Source organism: Schistocerca gregaria, chromosome 7, assembly GCF_023897955.1.
Source record: "Schistocerca gregaria isolate iqSchGreg1 chromosome 7, iqSchGreg1.2, whole genome shotgun sequence".
Lineage (NCBI taxonomy): Eukaryota > Metazoa > Arthropoda > Insecta > Orthoptera > Acrididae > Schistocerca > Schistocerca gregaria.
The window spans coordinates 441,664,371-441,683,763 of NC_064926.1; positions in this window are offsets into that span (position 1 = coordinate 441,664,371).

Here is a 19,393-nt window from a genome sequence, read left to right on the forward strand (position 1 = left end):
CGACTAGCAGCTGCTGCGGCAACTGGACTCATAACGTGCTCTGTTTACCACCAGCGCGTCGTCGACAAGGAAAGTAACACAGTACGGAGCTAGTGGACTGAGCACCCAAACTCTCCACAGAACTTTACAGACAGGTGATATTCTCGTGTTACACGACAATTTTCGTCCTTTGTTCTCGAACAATATGAGGGGTGATAATTTAATTATCACCTCGACAGTATCAACTTGTAACCATGAAAATCCTCTGTGGTATTAGTTTGTCTCTATATACACACTCTCTTCGATCTAACACATTTCTTTAGATAATGGATGAGTGCCGAAGACCTTGGTTGGAGAAGTTTTCGTTTCCTCGAAAATCTCTCCAGACAAATGCCGGAATGGATCCTTGCAATGAGGACGGCCGAGCTTCTCCTCTGTCTCTAATGGATTCCATGCCAATGGGACGTTAAGTCCTAATCCTTCCTTCCCTTGAAACTCAAGGAAGGGTAGCTCCTTTTATACTATCATGCAATACCGTAAAAAGTATCACGAAAGTGATATGCTAGTTGGCATATAAACAAGCATTGAAACAAAGGCGTTTCCCGTTCCTGCGAGACCTTTTTACGGGATTTCAGTATCCAGCTTTCGGCTCCAGATGCGAAAATATTTCTTCGACGTCCTCCTATCCTCATAATAAAATAAATCAGAGCTCGTATGGAAACATTTAAGAGATCATTTTTCCCACGCTGAGTTCGAGAGCGAGAGTCATTTGATGAATCCTCTGCCAGGCACGGAAGTGTGAATGCCAGAGTAGTCTTGTAGGGGAAGGACATATACTTTGGGCTTGCTTCTTTGGACCGCCACAACTGATGCCACAATTAGGTTTCTGATGTGCGTGTTTAACCGTTTCATTACTTGCTTATTTCCTATCAAATGGTTCACAATATTTAATCGATTTATGAATGAGCTATGTCATAGAGACTGTTTTTCAAAATGTTGTATTTGGCTCATGTGTAACCTCCCTACTACATTTTTGTTTCTGTCTGAAATTTAGCCCAACTTTAGCTACCACTCTGTAAAAGTCTACGTATTACCAAAACTATGCGTTCACAAACTGTTATCCAACTTACGCTCATATCCTAACCTTTGACTGAACAGAACCTAATTTGAACTGAAATGTAACTGATCTGTATGCCCCTGGCCTATACCTTGGGCCATGATCATGGTACACTATTACCAACTGGCTCAAGGTACAATTTACAAAATCTACTGCCTACCGTAGCCTTATCATGGTAGTACTAGATGGTTTGCCCTTACGAGAATAATCCATTAGTACCACGATATGTAAGACACAAAAATCGCTCAAAATTGATGGTTGTTGGATCTCCAGCGTTTCCGTCTGAGGCGCAACCACATTTTTCCCCATTGGTCTTTCATCTCGGAGTCATGCCGAAACACCCAGAAATCGCGGGTGGTGAATAGGTGACTAAAGAGGTCATTTGGACTAGTCTGACGAAGCTACAATATTTCTAGTGCTGCCTCTCTTCGGCTGTCATGTTGAATGGTTGTTAGCAGTCACGGAATCCAACAGGTGGCTACTCCTGCCAAGCTCATAATTGTCCGCAAGACATTCCAAACTGATCGATATCCGATTTACACACTTTTCGAACCATCATTTCTATTTTTAGGCTGGTATTTCATCCCCAATTGTAATATAACAGCGGATTTAGACACTGCCAAGTGTCACCCTGATATGGTCTGGTAGTTTATGTTATTCTGTATTTTAAGGACATGAATCTTTCCACTGGAGTCCTAATACAGACTGAAATCCAAGAGGTACTGTACAGTAACACACCGCTATAGGGTCAAAAACAAAATGGTGTAGCCCACTAACAAAGCGGTGGTTGGCTGTATGATTTTGCTTTTGGCCCTAAGCGGTACGGCATCGCTTGCATTTCAGTGTGTATTAGAGTAGCAGAGGTACTGAAAAAGGACAAAAGTTACTTACTTTATTTTTTCCGAGATGATAATTACAATTTTATGACTGCCCTGTATATTGTGCAAGGGAAGATTAGAACTTCAAAACGGGGAACATTAACGGAGTGCCCCCCTGACTCCTTTCCAAGCGTTAAAATGAGATGCGGCTACCTTCTGGGAAAATTATTCAAGACGAGTCGCATTAATGCAGAAATAAGAGTCCTCAACAAAAATTTTGAATGAAAAGCTCAATGCCTTATTAACAGGACCCATTATTTGTCGGACAGCTTCGTGTTATAAAGGGTTTGATAGAGGGTTGGATCTTTTTACTGCTGTTGGTCAAATAATATGTCGAAGAAGCAATGAAGAAGATGAAAGTAGGGTTTTTCAGTGTAAGAGGAATAGATATCGGTAGCGGTCGTAACACTTACAACTGACTGTATAGTTGATATAGAAATCCATGGGATATGAGTAGTGTCCTTGATTAACAGTCACTGAATCCTCGGTCCTGCGCTCAAAACCCGTCATCGGTTAAATTTTGGTTGATAATAAGCATTGGCGGCCGAAGACTTCGGCATTCTGCCGACGGCCTTGTCAAACAGGGCGGAGGAGTGACAGCGATTCAGGGCACTCTTGTCCTTGGAGTGGGAAACTGCCCCTAAAGGTGGAACAGTCAGCAATGATGAACAGCACGAGGATGCAGAAGGCGCTGGAAACCACAGCACTGAAGACACACAATGTGGCCAATAATTGAAAACGTGTTATAATGATCTCACCATTGGCAAAAGATTCATGAATAGTCCCCCATTCGGATCTCCGGGAGGGCCGCCAAGTGGGAGGTGACCAAAATCAACGAAACAATAACGTTCTAGGAGTCGGGACGTGGACTTTCAGACGTTTTAATGCTGTAGGGAAACTAGAAAATCTATAAAGGTAAATGCAAAGGCTCAATCTAGATATAGTTAGGGTCTGTGAAGTGAAATGGAAAGAAGACAAAGATTTTGGTCTGACGAGTATAGGGTAATATCAAAAGCAGTAGAAAATAGTATAACGGGAGTAAGATTCGTTATGAATAGGAAGGTAGGGCAGAGAGTATGTTACTGTGAACAGTTCAATGATAGGGTAGTTCTTTTCAGAATCGACAGCAAATTAACACCGACGACGATAGTTCAGGTAGACACGCCGACGTAGCATGCTGAAGATGGAGATATAGAGAAAGTGAATGAGAACATTGAAAGGGCTCTACAGTAAGTAAATGGAGATGAAAACCTAACAGTTATGGAGGACTGGAATGGAGTTGTAGGAGGAGGAGTAGAAGAAAAGGTTACAGGAGAGTATGGGCTTGGTAGAATAAATGAGAGAGGAGAAAGATTAATTGAGTTCTGTATAAATTTCAGCTCTTAATAGAGAATGCTTTGTTCAAGAATTACAAGAGGAGGAGGTATACTTGGGAAATGCCGAGTGATGCGGGAAGATTTCAGTTAGATTACATCATGGTCAGACAGAGATTCCTAAATCAGATACTGGATTGTAAGGAGTACTTGGGAGATGATATAGACTCAGATCACAATCTAATAGTGATGAAGAGTAGCCTGCAGTTTAAGAGATTAGACAGGAGTAGTAAATACGCAAAGAAGACGATACGGAAAAACTAAGGAATGACGTGATATCCTTTAAGTTCTCTAAGGCTACAGATACAGCAATAAGGAATAGCTCACTAGGCACCACATTTGAAGAGGAATGGACATATCTAAAAAGGGCAATCTTTGGAAAGAAAAATATAGATACAAAGAAGGTGACTGCGAGGAAAGCATGGGTAACAAAATAAATACTTGAACTGATCGAAGAAAGAAGAAAGTACAAAAATGCTCAGGAAAATTCAGAAATACAAGAATACAAGTCGTTGAGGAATGAAATAAAAAGGAAGTGCAGCGAAGCTAAGACGAAATGGTTGCAAGAAGAATGTGAAGAAATCAAAAAAGAAATGTTTCTCGGAAGGGCTGACTCAGCATATAGGAAAGTCAAAACAACCTTCGGTGTAATTAAAAGCAATAGTGGTAATATTAATAGTGGAGCGGGAATTCCACTGTTAAATGCAGTGGAAAGAGCGGATAGGTGGACAGAGTACGTTGAAGGCCTCTATCAGGGAGAAGATTTGTGTGATGTGATAGAAGAAGAAACAAGAAACGATTTAGAAGAGATAGGGGATCCAGTATTAGAATCGGAATTTTCGAAAGCTTTGGAGGTAAGACCAAATAAGTCAGAAGGATTACATAACATTTCATTATAATTTCTAAAGTCATTGGGAGAACTAGCAACAAATCGACTTTTCACATTGGTGTGTAGAATGTATGAGTCTGGTGACATACCATCTGACTTTCGGAAAAATTCATCCACACAATTCCGAAGACTGCAAGAGACGACAAGCGCGAGAATTATCACGCAATTACTTTAACAGCTCATGCATCAAAGATATTTACAAGAATAATATACAGAAGAATGGAAGGGAAAATTTTGTATGTGTCAGATGACGATCAGTAAGGCGTTAGGAAAGTTAAAGGCAATTCTACCGTTGTGGTTGATAATAGAAGCAAGACTAAAGAAAAATCAAGATACGTTCATAGGATTTGTCGACTTGTAAAAAGCGTTCGACAATGTAAAGTGGTCCTAGATTTTCGAAATTCTCAAAAATATAGGGGGCAACCTACAGGGAGTGACGGGTAATATACAATATGTACGAGAGTTAAGAGCGAATAGTAAGAATGGAATACCGAGAAGGAAATGGTCCGATTAAAAAGCATGTAAGACAGGGACGTAGTCTTTCGGCACAACTGTTCAATCTGTACATCAAAGATGCAATGATGGAAGTAAGAGAAAGGTTCAGGAGTGGAATTTAAATTCAATATGAAATGACATCAATGATACGATTCGCTGATACATTATCATCCTGAGTGAAATTGAAGAAGGATTACATGGTATCCTGAATGGAATGAACACTCGTATGAGTACAAAATTTGGATTGAGAGTAAAGAACGACGGAAGTAATTAAAAGTAGCAGAAATGAGGGCCAGAAGAAACTTAATATCAGGATTGATGGTCACAAACTAGATCAAGTTAAGGAATTCTACAACCTAGGCAGCAAAATAATCAATGACGGACGGAGCAAGGAGGACATCAGAAGCATAGTGGTACTGGCAAGAAGGGCACTCCTGGCCAAGAGCAGTTTACTTGTATCAAACATAAGTCTTGATTTGAGGAAGGAATTTCTGAGAGTGTACGGCTGGAGCACAGAATTGTATGGTAGTGAGACATGGACTGTAGGGAAATTGGAACAGAAGACAATCGAAGCATTTGGGATGTGCTGCTAGAGACGAATGTTGAATATTATGTGGATTGATAAGGTAAAGAATGAGGAGGTCCTGCGCACAATAGGAGAGGTAAAGAATATGTGGAAAGCACTGACAAGAAGAAGGGACAGGATGGAAAGGCATCTGTTGAGACATCAGGGAATGCCTTCCAGGGTTCTAGAGGTAGCTGTAGAGGGGAAAAACTGTAGAGGAAGACGGGGATTGGAATACACCCAGCAAATAATTGAGGACTACGTTGGAATTGCTACTCAGAGATGAAGAGATTGGCGCAGGAGAGGAATTCGTGGCGGGCCCCATCTAAGCAGTCAGAAGACTGATGACTCAAAAAAGTCTATTATAACGTGTGTCAACGGCATACTAAGCACACGGAATTGCTGAGAGATAAACAGGCAAAGATTTAGGTGACGTAAGGTCACAGCGCAGAGACGTAAGTAGAGGGGCTTTTCTCGTGGCGGAGGACAAGAGGACGTGTGGCCAGACTCTCCACCCGTTGGGTACCTACCGCAGCACCAGTCTCACTGCTGTTCTCTCCGTGTCCGAATGTTTACTGACTACCTCATCTCGCATTTCTGTCGCGTTTGCTTTACATTTATTGGTTTTAAAGTTAGCTATAACTTGTTCATTTTACAACAGATGACGGCAGAATGTGGAACTCAATTTTGTTTACGCACAGACGGGACCAGAGGCGTCCGACAATTCTCGATAGTACACAAAGGAGGCACGTGGTTGGCCGTCGTACAGCCACGTTGTAGTCATAGCGCATTACTACTTCTTAGCATCTGCTTAAACTGATAGTCATCTCGCAAGTTTACGTTACCGAATAGTACGCTCAGTAGGAAAAGTGTTGATAAATGACGTAATTCATATTTGTCGAGAAGAAAAACGGAGAGGTTTAATTCGTTTAAAAAATGTAAAAATAGGACACTTCTGGTTGAGAGGGAGGACACTGTAGTATGACGTGCAGAGTTTCTCAGAACAGTGAGAGAAGGGAGACGTGTGAAAAAAGAAAGTACGACTGTGATCTGAACCCCAACTCTAGTTATTAGATAATAAGACAACAGCGTTATTTTATTTTCGTACGTCTCTCTCAAGAAGATTGTATTAGTAACAAATGTATTACACTTTCGCTTCAGTTGTTACACAGTAACAGACCGGTGTGGCCGAGCGGTTCTGGGCGCTTCAGTCTGGAACCGCGCGACCGCTACGGTCGCAGGTTCGAATCCTGCCTTGGGCATGGATCTGTGTGATGCCCTTAGGTTAAATAGGTTTAAGTAGTTGTAAGTTCTAAGGGACTGATGACCTCAGACGTTAAGTCCCATAGTGCTCAGAGGCATTTTTTGTTACACAGTAACAAAGGCTTTACTTTACTTTTTCTTTTCCTACAGTTTCCTGTAGAAGGATACATTAAATGCGAATGTACCGTTTATCTTCAACACGCACAGCTGCATTGCACGACCGTAAAGCAAGTTTTATTTACCTATTTTTCAAAAAGAAAATGGCTCTTAGGACTATGGCACTTAACACCTTAGGTCATAAGTCCCCTACAACTTAGAACTACTTAAACCTAACCAACCTAAGGACATAACACAACAGCCAGCCATCACGAGGCAGAGAAAATCCCTGACCCCGCCGGGAATCGAACCCGGGAACCCGGGCGTGGGAAGCGAGAACGCTGCCGCACGACCACGAGATGCGGGCACCTATGTTTCATTCCCATTGTTTTTTCTGTAGACGTGTGTTAACAGAATGTATTTTTATTTTCTTGGTGGACGTATACCAAGTACAGTTCAGCAAACATCCTAGGTTTAGATTGCGGGCAGTTACATCACTCGTCGGTTATTCGCAACAACCAACAGCAAAACACGTCAACAGTTCACAGTGCGCAAGCTAAAACGAGAATTGTAAAGGGTACTGGATCTACACAAAAAATTAGGTAACATTGTGAACAAAATGATATAGATAATACTGTTTCCTGAAACTAGATCCAGCGAGGTACAGCAGTGCTTAACACAACTGACTCGCATTCGGGAGGAGGACGGTTCGAACCCGCATCCGGCCAACCTGATTTAGGTTTTACGTGATTGACCTAAATCGCTTCAGGCAAATGCTAGTGCTTCCTTTAAAAGGGGACGGCGGACATCCTTTCCCATACTTCCCAAATCCGATGAGACCAATGACCTCTCTATTTGGTCTCCTTCACCAAACCAACCAAACAATCAGCCTGAAACTAGGCAGCATAGACCGGCATCCAGTAATACTTGGCGATGGAAGGAATGGTAGAGGAGAAAAATGGAAGGGGCAGACTGGGTATGAAAAAACAACTACTGTAAAATCTTGAATGCAGTAGTTATGTTAAGATTAAAATATACACTGCCCGACTAAAAATGTAAAGGACCCAGAAGGCATAGTTGGATGTCAGTGTAACTTCGCATACGTGAACACCATCGACAGGTACGAAAAAGATAGTTGCAATACTCTGTGAAAGAAAAAAAAGGGCTCTGAGCACTATGAGACTTAACTGCTGAGGTCATCAGTCCCCTAGGACTTAAAACTACTTAAACCTAACTAACCTAAGGACATCACACACATCCATGCCCGAAGCAGGACTTGAACCTGCAACCGTAGCGGTCGCGCGCTTCCAGACTGTAGCGCCTAGAACCGCTCGGTCACACCGGTCGGCTGTGAATGAAAGATCGGCTGCCAGAGTGCATTAGTGTTGGTCACGTTCAGTGTTGTTACGAAGCTTGTTGGATATACAGGATGTACATTAACAAAACCGACAGACTGTGGGGATGGATTCCTGAATGGAAATGGATGAGGAAAGGTCTAAGGACATGTGGTCGGAAATGCATCGTTGCCACAGTAGACGGCGCTGCCGAATGGAAGTTCCTCTGACCACGTGCCGTGTGTTGCTTGTGTGTCGCAGGTTGTGTGTTTATCGCAGCGTACTATAAGCAGGAGAATGGTTCGGTATTCATGTAGGAAACAAGCCGGAAAGGCGTTTGTGTACGGCCAAGCAGATGGAAACGGTCGAGAGGCAGCACAGCTACACCAAAACAGGTACCCTCACAGACACCAACCGGATCCATCACACAACATTTCAAGACGTTTTTGGGAGCTTGTGTCATCATGCGTCCTTTCATACAGACGAACATGCAGGTAGGCATCCTTCCCTGCGGTTTGTTCATTTTATTAATATTCTACATTTGTCCAGCTTGTCGAATCGCGCAATATCCAGATTTGTGGGACACTCGTATGTGATAGTAGCTTGAGGTTGGACTACGTGGAAAGTGGGGTCAGGCATACCCGTCGTCCAATTTCCGGTCTGCGTCTATGGGCTTTACATGCGGGATCACCATATTGTGCGTCCGCCCCGATAATTGAATGGTCAGTGTGACGGACTGCCGTCCTAAGAGGCCCGGGTTCGATTCCCGGCTGGATCGGGTATTTTCTCCGCTCATGGACTGGGTGTTCTGTTGTCGTCATCATTTCATCCTCATCAGGCGCACAGGTCGTCCAGTGTGGGGTCGAATGTAAAAAGATCTGCACCAAGGCGGCCGGACCTGCCCCTTAGGGAGCCTCCCGGCCAATGACGCCAAACGCTCATTTCCATTTTCTGTATGGTGTACATAGAAAATTGTAGCCACTTCACAGCTGCGCCTGGCCTCCGAGAACAGCTAATAGACTCACAGGAGCATTCTGTGTCATTCTGCACCACTGGTCAGAGACCAGCAGCCACCAGACCGTCCCATGCGTAGGGTGCCGTAAACACCACAATAGAAAATGTCGCATTTGGAGTGGTGCCCCTGACTGGGAAACATGGACTGCTGATGAGAGCACCACCCATGATGACCGCCGTCACTGAGTCTGGCGGTGCATCCAAAATTTTGAAGAAGCACTGTGGTGTTACTTGGCTTCATGTTGTGGGGAGCTATCGATCTTAAGTTTACGTCACTGCTGGCAGTGATAAGAGGTAAGTCTGAAATCACAACGGTACGTCATAAGTACTCTACCCCCTCATCTGTTGCCTCTCATGGAACACCAGCGTGGTGCCACACAAGACACGAGTTTTTATGAACCGTGTGAGTGGTGGTGAAGTACTCTTGTGGCCACTGGGTCGTTCCCCAGTGAAACATGTGTGAGACCGCCATCCTAACTCCAGTGGTCAGCTTGCCCCAGAAGAGGATAAAAGCATGACATTCTCCCCCAGCGGAATCAGTGTGGTTCAACGTGCAACTGGTAAGTGGACTCTATTTTGTTGTTACTGAAATGACATCACTTACTTTCTAAACCCGTGATATAGCCGACGCATCATTTTAATTTCAGTTACTGGTGTCACTGGACTACTATCTTGTCTGCCCGTGAGCGGCAGCAGCAGCGCGCATCGATGAGTGCACTGTCGTACTATTTAAGGGCGACCGATAGTATTTCCGTGTCGTCGTGTGTTGGGCAGTCAGATGGAGATCGGACCTGGAGTCGTTGATTTGGAACGCGGTAGAAGTGCAGTCGGGACGTAGCAGCAGTCGAGGAGGGATCGCTAGGGAGCAAAAAAATGGCTCTAAGCACCATGGGACTTAACATCTGAGGTCATCAGTCCCGTAGACTTAGAACTACTTAAAGCTAAATAACCTAAGGACATCACACACATCCATGCCCGAGTCGAACCTGCGACCGTAGCAGCAGCGCAGTTCCGTACTGAACTAGGGACGCGTCGACAGCCAGTGCTCGCCGACCGCTCGCGACACAGGATGAACTGTCCGACGGACGGAGATGGCAGTGGGATCGACCGTTGGTCGGTCGTTCAGTTGATCGCCTCTTTGGGAGATGTGTGTTTGGTCTTTTGATTGTTTCTGGGCCTCGTCACTGGGTCATCTTGCTGGACGTGGCTCGGTTCCTTCTTGTGCGGTGACGTCGTGGCCAATGGGCAAGAGTTACCGCTACATGATTAGGTGCGAGCCCGTGTGCGCGGATCGCCGTGTCTCCCAGTTCCGGACGGACATCGGGTTGAGTCGGGTTTCAGCTGCAATGAGCTACGGATAGTCAAGACTCACCCGACCGTTGCTGACACACATTGTTTGAGTGGCAACGACCTTGGTTGGTTGTTGGTCGGTCGTCTGGTCAGACGACGTGCGTTTCGTCACCGACCGTCTTTCGGTTTTATGTGTGTGTCCGCCTGTGAATTGTTCGAGTTATTCATCAGGGATTCGTTTCTTGTGGCAGTGTTTCGTGGAACACTGTGTACCCTGTGTCTGTTCGACTAAGCAATGCTTTAAATGCTGTAATGTTGTCTGCGTAGTGCAATAGCTAGTTGGTCGGTTGCGGCCTAGCAGCGAGTGAATGTTTTATTACCGTGTTGATGCTGGCCCGCATCTCGTGGTCGTGCGGTAGCGTTCTTGCTTCCCACGCCCGGGTTCCCGGGTTCGATTCCCGGCGGGGGTAGGTATTTTCTCAGCCTCGTGATGGTTGGGTGTTGTGTGATGTCCTTAGGTTAGTTGGGTTTAAGTAGTTCTAGCGGACTGACGACCATAGGTGTTAAGTCTCATAGTGCTCAGAGCCATTCTGAACCATTTTTTGTTGATGCTGTCCGCCACGGCGTGTAGTTCCACAGCCGTTGCGATGTTCATATATGTCAGTAGTTATTGTGTCTTGGCTCATTAACACACCAATATTTGAGAACGAGTGTTTCTGGTCTCTTCGCATCGCTAGCATTTTGGTTGTAGTGTTTTTGGTCTGGTGACCGAAATCAGGTAGTTGGTTGGTTCGTCGGCTGTCTGTCGGTTGGGTTGCCTTCCGACTTACAGATTTTTGGTCAGGCTGCCTGTCTCGCCTAAACGGACGTTAGTGTTACAGTTCCAGGCCGACCCTTGGAAACTTCTGAGCGCCGTTCCATGTCTGTTACATAGTAAGTTCCCTGTTTGAGCTCTAGTTATTTGATTGATGTGTGACCTTCAGCCGAGTTTTAATTTCTCTTAAATTGATGTTCTTGTCTTGCCCTTTGGCATGAAATGTTTTAAGATAAGGACTTCTGCCTTTTGATTGTAACTCTTCTTATTGCTTAATATGCGGCCTCCAGCCATTTTCCAATAAAATTAAATTGCTAAGGCCTTCAGCCTGTTTACATTGAAGATTTAGGAAATGTAGAAGAGTGAAACCTCCAGAAGAACCTTATATTCAAATTTCCTTCTTAGGCCTTGTGTCTTGGATTTTGAGTGTGGCCTGCAGCCGATCTAAGGTTAATCAAGAGAGGTCGATTAAAGTTTTAAGTGTTTTGCATTTTTTTTTTGTAATATTGTGTGTCGATAAATAAAGTTTGCATGTGGAGTGCAACTGACAACACCCTACTTTGGTCCATTTCCACAATCTAATCCGCTCTGGCTTGCTATTGCAGGCATTTCAATTTCATTCTGTTTCCACCTGAACATCTGGCTGCTTCCTATCTGTCAGACAGCGTATATTTATTACACGTTGACGATTGATTATAACTGTTTCCATTGACCACCATGAGGCGTGTAAATTCACATGGCATGTGAATTTTGATATCTGCTTGCTAGGCGATGTATCCTCATATTTCTGTACACTTTCAAGTGGATCTGCTCATTGCAACATCTTTGTTTTCCTATAAGAATATATTTTCATGTGAGACACATATATCACCTGCATTGATGTTGTAAACCTGCATACTCATATTAACTCGTTATTTACTTAGTCTATTTTCGTTTGTTCAGACACAGGCTATTCATCTTGGACTAATGTACTGATATAACCTTCTACTTTGCATATTTCGATAAATATTATCATGTACACCGTTTAAAACCTTTTACTTGTTAATCAGATAATACAAGTCATGATAAGCACTACTGAATAATAATTACTTCATTTTATGTCGGCTTTTCTTTAAAATCTCTTAACAATAATTTGTTCACTGTTGTCCTTCCCCATAATTTTCTAAATCATCTATTTTGACTATTTCATGATAAATTTTATCATTATTGTTTTTATACATTTTACCAACGATTAAAACTATTTACTGTTTGAAAAACAAAATAATTAAAAGTTGATTTACTTATTTTATTTATATTTAACTGAGAACCCGGCCTAGGTATTCATTTTGCCAATTTTCTATTAGAAATAAAAACAAAAAAATGAACTATGTTTGTTGTGAAGTATTTAAGAAAATTCTTATACATGTATTCCTGAAAATGCCTTTAAACTATGAAACAGTGGCACAAAGAAATATGAATAATTTACAACTGGGTAAGTCTTGTGTACGCTGGGTGCAGCTGCTTTGCATGTCTACAACTCGGTTTTGTAAAAGTCTCTACGGCTACACCTCTTTGTAGCTCCATAGACGGCGGTCGTTTCCGCCTACAACAGTTTGCGATTCGCAGTTGAAAGCTGTCAAAAGTGCTGCCAGCTGCCAGGAATTTCATTGACTCGACTGTAGATGTGTCTCAGTAGTCAAGATCAGTAGACCAGAATAAATGCGTTAAAACTTTATGCTTGATGCGGCATTTTTTCACGTATGTCAATGTTTATGATGTCAAAGCTGTTGAACTATCTGTTATACAGTGATATATTTTTGTAGGTACATACAGCGGTATGTGCGGATACTGTCAGCGAAATATGTTGCGAATATAGTCATCAGCAAGGAAGTAATAAATTTAAGCGATATGCAGGATGTGGCAGTTTTTCACTCATTTCGGTGTGTATGTCATTATATCTGCTGAACTACGGTAGACAGATGGTTCTTACTTCCACAGCTATTGTTGCCTAACAGTAAGGGATAAGTATCCCAAGTTTGGCTGAAATTGGTCGAGTGGTTTAGGGGGAGATGTGAAACATACACATTAACACATATAAATACATCCATTTTTACAATATGTATGGATTTATCAGATTCCGTGGGTCAGCTTCTCGCATGGGCGAGCCACAGATACTTTGTAATGGGACGAGTCAGTGCATCGTTTAGCAAATATGGTTCGTAAAATTTAAAAAACGAAAGAATGAACAGAAGATGAAAATTGTAAAAGAGCTTATGAATAAATAGCGCGTTAAAGAATAGGTTTATCAGCTACCGTGCTGCGAATAATTCCTGTACATAGTAGAAGGAGTGCACCAAAAAGAAACCGTTCAATTGGGATTTCGAAAACTTGGGATTTATCACTCATTTTTTCATATCTGCTAGAAGCCTATTGAAAATAAAACGTAGTGGATAGTATACAACTTTCTGTATATTGCTTAAGGAAGTGTTACCAAATGTGCCGGCCGGAGTGGCCATGCGGTTCCAGGCGCTACAGTCTAGAGCCGAGCGACCGCTGCGGTCGCAGGTTCGAATCCTGCCTCGGGCATGGATGTGTGTGGTGTCCTTAGGTTAGTTAGGTTTAACACTTCCTTAAGCGACTGATGACCTCAGAAGTTAAGTCGCATGGTGCTCAGAGCCATTTGAACCATTTATTACCAAATGAAAATCGCTTTTCCGTTTAGAGTGGCGCCTTCCTTCTCCATCCTCCCCTAAATCTATGGGACCGATCACCTCGCTGTTTGATCCCCAAATCAACCAACTAATCAACAAAGTGAGTCAGTATTGTCAATACCAAATCCCATGAAGGAATGCATATACAAGGAAAGCAGAGCTAGAAATAAAAGACACATGAACAACGTCCCACATGAATCTCACCAAATGGCATGATACTAATCTGACCGATGAGCATGGTATTCTTAGTAAGACCACAGAGTTGCACCAAAATATAATACAATGCGAGACAACAGATTGAAAATAAGCAAGGTAAACAAACCTTTCAGTTTCATTTTCAGAGATGTAGCCATCACTGCCAAATGTAGATGTTGGCATGCAGTGGAGGAATGTTGGACGTGGATGTAAACTGTCAGGATGCGCCGTATTAAAACTCAGCCATGATTTTCAAGTACACTCCTGGAAATTGAAATAAGAACACCGTGAATTCATTGTCCCAGGAAGGGGAAACTTTATTGTCACATTCCTGGGGTAAGATACATCACATGATCACACTTACAGAACCACAGGCACATACACACAGGCAACAGAGCATGCACAATGTCGGCACTAGTACAGTGTATATCCACCTTTCGCAGCAATGCAGGCTGCTATTCTCCCATGGAGACGATCGTAGAGATGCTGGATGTAGTCCTGTGGAACGGCTTGCCATGCCATTTCCACCTGGCGCCTCAGTTGGACCAGCGTTCGTGCTGGACGTGCAGACCGCGTGAGACGACGCTTCATTCAGTCCCAAACATGCTCAATGGGGGACAGATCCGGAGATCTTGCTGGCCAGGGTAGTTGGCTTACACCTTCTAGAGCACGTTGGGTGGCACGGGATACATGCGGACGTGCATTGTCCTGTTGGAACAGCAAGTTCCCTTGCCGGTCTAGGAATGGTAGAACGATGGGTTCGATGACGGTTTGGATGTACCGTGCACTATTCAGTGTCCCCTCGACGATCACCAGAGGTGTACGGCCAGTGTAGGAGATCGCTCCCCACACCATTATGCCGGGTGTTAGCCCTGTGTGCCTCGGTCGTATGCAGTCCTGATTGTGGCGCTCACCTGCACGGCGCCAAACACGCATACGACCATCATTGGCACCAAGGCAGAAGCGACTCTCATCGCTGAAGACGACACGTCTCCATTCGTCCCTCCATTCACGCCTGTCGCGACACCACTGGAGGCGGGCTGCACGATGTTGGGGCGTGAGCGGAAGACGGCCTAACGGTGTGCGGGACCGTAGCCCAGCTTCATGGAGACGGTTGCGAATGGTCCTCGCCGGTACCCCTGGAGCAACAGTGTCCCTCATTTGCTGGGAAGTGGCGGTGCGGTCCCCTACGGCACTGCGTAGGATCCTACGGTCTTGGCGTGCATCCGTGCGTCGCTGCGGTCCGGTCCCAGGTTACGGGCACGTGCACCTTCCGCCCACCACTGGCGACAACATCGATGTACTGTGGAGACCTCACACCCCACGTGTTGAGCAATTCGGCGGTACGTCCACCCGGACTCCAGCATGCCCACTATACGCCCTCGCTCAAAGTCCGTCAACTGCACATACGGTTCACGTCCACGCTGTCGCGGCATGCTACCAGTGTTAAAGACTGCGATGGAGCTCCGTATGCCACGGCAAAGTGGCTGACACTGTTGGCGGCGGTGCACAAATGCTGCGCAGCTAGCGCCATTCGACGGCGAACACCGCGGTTCCTGGTGTGTCCGCTGTGCCGTGCGTGTGATCATTGCTTGTACAGCCCTCTCGCAGTGTCCGGAGCAAGTATGGTGGGTCTGACACGCCGGTGTCAATGTGTTCTTTTTTCCATTTCCAGGAGTGTATTTTATTATTCCCAGCTACAGTGCCACATTCCTCTCTATGTCACAGGGTCCTGCAATGCCGAGGACGCCACTTCGCTGCCTGGAAAACAGCTTGGCATGGAAGGGAAACCTCAGCTACGAATGCAATATACTGCGACGTGCCATCCTCACCTCGGAATGCCTCTGGCATGTGTTGGGAGCCAACAAGTCTGCTCGCGGTAGCGAGCCGTTGAGTGGCCCGACGCTGGCTGGCTATGTACCCCACCTTGGCCTCAGAGGTTCGAACCAGCGACGTTTCATGGACTGGAACGCTGGCTCCCCATCTGTTGCTACGTGTTGTAACACGCCAGGCCATCCAGAAGATCTGCCACACTTGAATCGCCCTCGTTAGAAAACCGGCACCTTCTTATATGCAGCTGTGGGCCTCTGTTTTGCTAATGCGCCACTGTGTCACGTCCTCATAACAGCTAGGTTGGGCAAGTGGGCCCCTTGCCAATTTCTGTGTTCACTCATTTCGGCGGTTCGACGGCCCTGTGGCCTCCATTCTACTTCGCAACTCCTGGTAAGCTTAACTTACTGTCAACAGGCCAACGCCTGGCTGTAAGTTGTGCGCTCAGAAATATTGCACCAAATCTTTTTCGTATCTTAAACGGTGGTGCCGCTGCCGAGACGATGAACATCATTCATGTAGTGAAGATAGTGACATTCAGGTTCACACTTCACAGTGGTACTTCCGAGAAAGTTTTCCATCTCTCCTCAGTCCTAAGAATTTAAAACTGTCTACTTTACTGGTTGTTCGACCAGCATAGAATAATTAACTATTAAATCAGTTCCATGTCAGAAATTGTGCATACTACTCTTTTTGTTGTTACGCGTTAATCTGTTCTATGAAAGCCAGCGTTACTGATTGCTCTATTAGCAACGTCATTTGCATTGCATTCCATGGCTTTTATAATAACACTTGCGTCATCTGCAAAAAGAAATGTTTTTGAGTCATGTCATATTTACATGGTGCTCAGAAACATTCTGAAAAGATTGCAAGGGTGTTGTAGGGGAGGTTGTGCTGCGACATAAATGTCAAGAAAAAAAAATTGATACGTTGCTCCGTTTGCGAGTTAACTCGGGTTAAAGTTAGCCAATCAGGCCGTTATGCGTGTGCAAATTCAAGCGGTCCGCTATAGACAGTGTCACCAAACGCATTCTTCGTTTGGTTTCCTAAAACCGAACAAGAGAGCGATACAAAAATAGGGCATGGGGTGGTAGTAAGGATCGAACACGACTCAAAGACTGAGCGATTTCGTGCGTTGCCGTCTAGGAAATGAAAATGGTTGATAAGTTCGTAGTTTTTTCCATAAGTTTAATAAGCACAACAGACGCACATAACAGACTTTAGTCATCAGTAATATATTGTCCTTCATTATCAACAACAGTCTCTCAAGACTGAGGTAACTTTTCGTCACGACGGCAGAAATCACGTGGCTTTAAAGGCGGAGAACTCGTCGAGCCTTGTTCAGAGCGCATTTTGATCCGGAAATGAAGTTCTTTGAATATTATTCGATGGAGCGCGGGAAAGGTGAAAAACTGATGGCGCAAGATCAGGACAATAAGATAGGTGCGGAATGAATTCCAAACCCAACTCATGTGTAGTGCTTTTTGTTAGCCTAACAGAATGTGGGAGGGCGTTGTCGTGGAATAGCATCACTTCACGCAGTCTTCCTTGTCGTTGTTCTTGGATTGAGTCTGCAAGGCGTCTCAGTTGTTAACAAAAAATGTCAGCTGTGATGGTCGCATCTCGTTGAAGCAATTCATACTACACCACATTAACATTATCTTTTGTGAATGCGCGCAGTTCTTTGTATGGCGGTTGCTACTGTGTTTGAACCCAACCATTCCTTTCTTTCCCTTGTGTTAGCATAAACACACTGTTTCTCATGATCAGCAGCGATACGATACAGGAGTAGTCGGTGTTGTTCATGAGCCAATTGATGACGAACAAGCAGAGATTCACATATGGCCATCTACTGATTTTTGTGATTTTGGTGTAGAGCATACGGTACCCAAACACCCAATTTATGAACTTCCTCCACTGCATGCAAATGTCTCACGATATTGGAATGATAACAGTTCATTACATTTGTCAGTTCTCAAGTTTACTGACGTGGATCATTGTCCATTAATCCTTTCAAACGATCTTTATCAAGCCCCAAAGGCCTTCCTGAACGTGAGACACTAATATCGCGACGATCCTCCTTAAAACGCGCATTTCATTTTATTACCTTGCTGTGGCCCCACACAGCGCAAATGCTTCTGGTTGTCGGAAATATTCAGATTTCTCCAGTTGGAATTCCATTTTCTAGCATTCACAGCTGCACTCACTATCTGAAAATAAAAAAATTACAGTCTGTAAACTCAAACAGCAACAGTGAAACACAAACAGAAAGTGACAATCGATAAATAAAACCAAGCAACCGAAAAAACAAGATGCAAAACAAAAACGTTACGAACTTACGCACCAACCTAAAATTTGGCGGGCCGCTTCAATTTGAATGTTGAACAGCCTGATTGTCTAACTGCAATGCTAATTAAATCGCAAACCGTGTAACGTATTGAATTTTTTTCTTGAGAAGTATGTTCCTTCAAAAACTATCCTGCAACACCGTCACAAACTTTTCAGTCCTTGTACATCAAGTAAAGTAACGGGTCCAGAACAGAACCCCATGGCACCGATTACCTTACAGGACCTCAGTCAGATTCAAACGTCTTCTCTGTTCGTTGACACTGTAGGACAATCCTCTACTTTACACTTTCCTTATATGAAGTGAACCAATACTGAACACTTTTCCCTAAGCACAAAATCTTCCAGCAATGCAGGAATATTGCATGGTCGACATAATAAAAAGCTTTTGTTAAATTAACTACCTAGTGTCCTTAACCTGTCGTGTAGACCTGATAACGCCTCACACGCAAAAGAATAGATTTCAGCGTTCCTTTTCCAAACATCAGTTCGTCACACCATATTACTCGTTCAAGAAGTTCCTTATACTCGGTCATTTTATTCCGATAGACTGCAGGTACCGCCCTAATGTAAGGAAAGGAGTTGCAAATGGTGCACTAACCTCAGCTATTGCAAAGATATTCAGGATGGAAGTGGTTTCCAATAGCTGTAAGTTGAGAAGTAATGTCAGCATCATTTCTTCTGGGTTACCTCTGGTATATAGAATGGAAGTGAATTTGTCGTACAACTAATTAAGAGAGCCCATATATCGTGTGTAACCTGTCGTGGCCTTATTTCTGTTGTTTCGTGACTTCACCAACTGAGGAAAAAGTTGGGAGCGAGACCGGCAGTCGCATAGAGAAATCTGGAAACCCGCCAGATCCGCTCTGGAGGCGAGACCTCCAGCTGGATATTTGCCAGGAGCGTGGCGACGAGTGCTGGAGAAGTCCGATTACACCCAGCAATTACAACAGCTAATGCGATTTAATGCATCGGTGCAAGCATACACTCACATTCACAATGACATGGGCTTTTGTGTGTAACGTCAAATTAACGGGCCTCATTCACACCTTCAGTCACAAAGTTTATTTATTGGCGTAACTTGTACCAAACAAGCAAACTTCTGCCTGAAGTTAACTGACGAAACATGCTGTTTACCATATAAATGTCTGTGCAGACACAAGATAGGTATACTTGATTGTTAAATGTTAAATGTAGCACTTGGCCATATTTATAAGTACAGAGC